Source organism: Panicum virgatum, chromosome 4N (assembly GCF_016808335.1).
Source record: "Panicum virgatum strain AP13 chromosome 4N, P.virgatum_v5, whole genome shotgun sequence".
NCBI lineage: Eukaryota > Viridiplantae > Streptophyta > Magnoliopsida > Poales > Poaceae > Panicum > Panicum virgatum.
Window position 1 is genome coordinate 30242124 of NC_053148.1, and position 5586 is coordinate 30247709.

The 5586-nt window shown below is 38.7% G+C and overlaps 1 long non-coding RNA gene across 1 annotated transcript; it reads right to left on the reverse strand.

Annotated features, from left to right (window-relative positions):
• Window positions 1-209: 209 nt before the first annotated feature.
• LOC120671343 lies at window positions 210-2309 on the reverse strand. Its single transcript, XR_005673602.1, has 4 exons — window positions 2001-2309; window positions 1665-1729; window positions 1104-1189; window positions 210-640 (listed from the first exon to the last, which is right to left on the reverse strand). It is a non-coding gene; the product is annotated as an uncharacterized LOC120671343 (long non-coding RNA).
• Window positions 2310-5586: the final 3277 nt, after the last annotated feature.

A 5586-nucleotide genomic window follows, 5' to 3' on the forward strand; every position in this document is an offset into this window, starting at 1 on the left:
AATGGTTCTCTTATGTAACACATTTTTGTAGTTCTAGTAACACTTCCACTTTGCAGTAGAGCACATGAAAATTATTTGGAACACATAGCTTGTAGCACACGTTTTACCTATAGTAACATATTCAAAGATTTAAATAAATATTTATTTTACACCTGCACATGGCATATGATGTTGACATGAAATTTTATAAATGCACTTGACACATTGCAGAGTCGCTCTGAACATAAATTTCATTAATCATAGCTAAGGTTACAAACATAGTATTTGTTCACATCATATGATGGAACATACACATAAATATACAATTCTACTAAAGAGAAAATTTACATTTAGTAGTGAAGAGTACAAGTCCATACTACTAGAAAAATTAATATGTAAAGATAAATATCTAGTATCCATAAACGTCATTGCTTCTTTATCCGCTCTTGTATGCATCGAAGTAAGAATTTGGCCATTTATCATTTGAATCTGCATAAAAAAAGGACGTACCCAGTGCCGTAGGCTCCCACACTGTGCGGGGTCTGGGAGAGGTTATTAGCGGGAGGTCTTTCCCACACACCGTGCAATGTGTAGAGGCCACCGCTCGAACCTGTGACCTCTCGGTTCACAGGCGGCAAGCACTACCACTTGCACCAGGCCGCTGCATATATAAAGCAAATTGTAACATTATATATTTTGATCTTCGTATATGCTACAGCGAGAATTCAGAAAGCTAGCTGTAACATACACAAATATTAAAAATATTGAATATAAACTCTATGATAATCTGAAACACTCAGAAATTGACGCATGTAGGCATTACAATATATTAAAAAGTAAACAAGTAAACTTTGCTAGGGGACAAGGTTCAATATCTCAAGTAAATTATTATTATCCTGTTAGGTTCGCTAGTTTTTCAACAGTACTTAGTTTTGTTTCACACAAGAATTGCTATCAACTGAATCCTGTCACTTTACCAACTAGTAAATATGTACTGCTTGCAATCATGCCACAAACACAACAAGAAAATTGAGCAGCTCCAGTGACTAAAACTTGTTTCATATCAGGCAGTGCCAATATTTGTATATTGCTATGAAGATATACAAAAGGAAAACATACTTTACCTAACATGGTCTGTGGGTTGCTGGCTCGTCGATCCGCTTGGCAAAAGAAACCGTAAAATGGTTTGTTCAATTAACTGGAATCAGCACTGGGCAAATAAGTTAAGCAATCAGTGGACCTATTGCCAATTTGGAGGGCAAAACATGAAAGCACATATATAAAATGGTAAAGAAAACATTAACCACAAGGAAAGAAAAGTCTAACATCTCCATGGCAATTCAAGTAGAATACACTCTGAATTGCAAAACAAGGTTCAGGCGTATGAGACATTTAAATTAATAACCGGCAATTAAGCAACCCAACAGGCATAGACTATGCTAATCAACAAAAAAAAATTAGATGGATCATTATCAGGGCAGAAACATGAGCTGTGACTAACATAATTGGACATGTCGAGAAGCCTTATAGTGTACTAAAAACAACATAATGGAAAGAACAGTTTACTAATGGGCATTAGAAGGCGGCAAGGCAACACAAGCAATCGATAACCGATACATGAGTGTGCAATAAATGAGTAGCATTCTCCACCGACAGGAGCATGAGCATAGTTGGTGGGAGCTTACCAGCAGAGCGGAAGCTGCGCGGGCGAACGATGCCGCTACTCGTCACATGAGCTGAACTCGGTTACCTGCAGGAAGCAAGAACAAACACAAAGGGGGAAACATCAGTTCGAGGACCTGCAGACATGTAAGCACCACACCGGCGGCGGTGGCACCCTAATCGGAGCATGCATGGGCGGATGGCGAGGGGTTAGGTTAATCAGCACCGACAACCAATCCGTCCACTACCATCTGAACCGGTTGAGGGAGGGAGATTCGGAGACGGGGGGTTCGATTAGACTGCTGGAACCGAAAGAGAAGATGGGGGAGGGGAGGGTTGAAAATCGGGGCGGATCTTACCGGGAAGCCCGGGTGGGCGGATCTTCCTTGCGTGATGCCATCTCGGCACCGACGCCATCCCTGCCGCGGTCGAAGACGAGGTGGACCCGTGGATCCCGGCCACGGCGGAGGCAAGGTGGGGGCCGGTGACGAAGGGAGCAGCGATGGCGGCGATGGTCGATGCAGGGAGCGGAGGCGCGGGGTTGGGGCGGGATCTGGGCGAGAGAGAGGGTCTGGCGGCGCAGAGGGGATGGGAGACGTGCGAGATGCGAGAAGGGAGAGGTGAGGACGCGATAGAGAAGGGAGGGCGCGAGGGAGAGGTGAGGACTGAAAAAAATGATAACCAATATGTATCAGCGAAAGCGCTAGCTTGGCACAAAGACATTAGTACCCCAGTTGCAAGTCCCTATCATTTTGGTCCCTGTGCTCTTGAGTTCGAGCCCCCTTGTGTGCATTTATTTCCATTTTCCTTCCCACGAAATTATCTTTACTAAAATACATTATGCGCCACAACACCACTAATGCATTGCTATCCCAGCGGTAATGCTGTAGGGCTTTCCTCCACATGGTTTTTATTTTTCTTCTATTTCTTCTTCCCATTTTTTTTCCTTCTATTTCTTCTTCTGATTTTGTCTACCCAGAAAATGTTCCCCATCGGAAAACAAAATTTGTTTATCAGGAAAAAGTTTTCTATGTAACATAAATTCTACATTAAAAAGAAATGAATTATAACCTACCAACACTATTATGACTTTATGATGGGACCTGTTATGAAAAAACTCAAGAACGCTGTAACAGCTCATTCTCTTCTTATTTGTTTTTAAATATTTTTATGACGAATTGGTAATGCAAATTTGTCATAGATTTGTGACATTTGTTGTTATCCTTTATAACACAATAAAATTCGTCAAGATATGGACATTAGATCTGTTTGTAACGATTTGCAGTTCGTGTTAGCGACAAGCACCACATTTTCGTCACTAAACTATAGTGCCTAATACAAAACGTCACAAATCAAACTGTCATAGCGACGAATAGCTCTATTGTCACGAGGTATACGTCACAAAAAATCATATTTGTTGCAGTGAAGGTCTTCTTTGTAACACTTAAATTGTAACATTATTATGTATGTGTTACTAGATGCTACTATCATTGTAACATTTTAGGTGCAATATTAGTTTTGTGTTACTATAAATATTTTCTCTAACACAATTTTATAGAACATGTGCTATGTGTTACAACACTCATCTGTAACACATAGTTTTGTGTAACTATTAAACTTCTCTGTAACACAACGGTGAATATGTTACAAGAGTGTGTTACAGTATCTATGTTATGTAGTAGTGATACAGCAGTATTATCATGATCATGTTTCACTTGTTACTCTGTGTGACCGAAAAAATTAAGCAATCTCATGCCATGAGAGGTGGACGATTCTGAATCGAATTTCAACCTGGCCAGGGAAACCTAGACCACACGCATGGGGATCGACTTCGCTTCCGCCCACGCTACTTTTCCCTTTTCTTTCCAGCCAGCGGATCTGGAACACCCCCCCCAACTACAGAGTCCAACCACTCTGCACCTGTACGTCCGGACAAAAATAAACCTACTACTACCAAGGGGGTGCGAGATCGTTCCACTCACTGGTCCAATCAGGTACTTAAGCTTACCGATTACCATATTTCTCGGTATGTGGCTAGTACTTTCAAACACTTAACGAAATAAGTCACACACCGTGACCTTAGCCAATTTTGACTACACCAGTGGGGTAACACAACTACACAACCCCGCCCGTTGTCCTTATATTTCAGCAGGAATTTAAAGTCAGTAAATTCCTATATGCTCGCGAGAGGCAGGAAACCCCTCGACTTCTACCGTTCCTAATTAGCGGGGCAACTAGTCGATAAAAAGATCCGAATATCAAACATAGGTATCTAGGGATTATGCATCTAAGGTTTTCGATCAACGCATAGAAAACTTAAATGCGGGAAATAAAATTATTACAACACATTATGAATAGTTAGATGAATAATAACTCTGAAAATAATGGGATTATGCACCGGAGCTTGCCTTCTTCGGCACTGTCAGGCAGAGAAGCTTCTGGGGCTTGGCCCAGGTCTTAAGCTAAGTTAGTGTAGTTCAAATTAACCTCCTGAGCAAGAGAATCTGCGGAAACCAGCTCGTAGTCACCGTCAGCAAGATTAACCGTTTCTATATGTAATGCAAGATGATGAGTTACAACATGATAACTTAGAGATGATCTTTGTGAGATTAATTACTGGGCAGTCATTTATGTAGTAGTGCTTATTACTATGTTTCTTCATGAATGAGTGTGTTGGTTGGTTTTTATTTCCAGCATTAAAACCTAGCACGATTTCACAATTTCATAACAACAATTCTACTCATAACCTATTGATGCAAAATTAATGTAGAACAGAGCAGGTAATCTTGCATCTACATAGTAAATTTCAGCATATAACTATGGAGCATTTAATCATTAAAATTCATGTAATCAGATTTCTATAATTAATTCTCAATTTTGCACAGATAGATTGACATGGGTTCTGGTGCTACAAATTTTACAGAAGCATTTATGTAGCATCGACTCAATACTGTAAAGTTTGCAGGTTTTATTTCCTTAAGCATCTGAAGTTATAAAATGAACAAAAATAGCAAGCTATTAACTAAGATTAATTCTTCAGAGAGTTATACCAGAGGTATGGTTTTGAAAATTTTACTAGAACCTAGTCATGACCTAAACATGTTCTAGAAAAATTTACAAGCATTATCTTTATAAGAAAAATTAATTATGCATTTAACTCTACATGGCCTAGCCTATTAATTTAAGGTTCAAGATGATCCGTTCTGCCTGTAAAACTTATACCTTTGTAAGAATATACTCTAACTAAGAACATGTCCAAACATCATGATCAGATATGGTTCAGTTTACCCAGAACAAAAATAATAAACTTAGCAATGACATACAAAACATGATTTTTAACTGACGCAATATTAAGTAACTATAGCTCAAACTTTACAGGCATGATTACAGAACCAAAATGAGACTTCAGAAATAAATATAGATTTTTCTGAGCCTAACAACTATATAAGATAAATTAAGTTGATTAAACAAGCATTAATCATGGTACATAGCAAACTAACTCTAATTGTCCTGAAATTTATGGATTAGCATGGTTTCAGTTACACATGCATGTAGGAAAAATTTCATAGCAAGATCATGTACATGTTTTCCAGCATTAAATCATGAAGTTCATCAATAGATTTGAGAATCTTGATTGTTCTAACAAGATAACAGTTTTAGTTGGGTGCCATCTTTTTACCATGAGCCTAACATTCCATCAGAAACAACATATCCAAAAATCATGGTCATTTATTGAGTAGAACTCCCTGAACATGCATTAGTTGATTTTCGTATTCTTTTTCATAGATTAAATTTGGTAGAGTTTTTGCAGATTTGGTTGTTACAAAACTTGTAGATCTTGTTACCAGGATTCCAGATCAGTTTAGTTTGTATTTTTATGATTTTTTTGTGATTTGTTATGCATATTTGAATTTCACTGCCAAACCCTGAAAAACTTGCAAACAC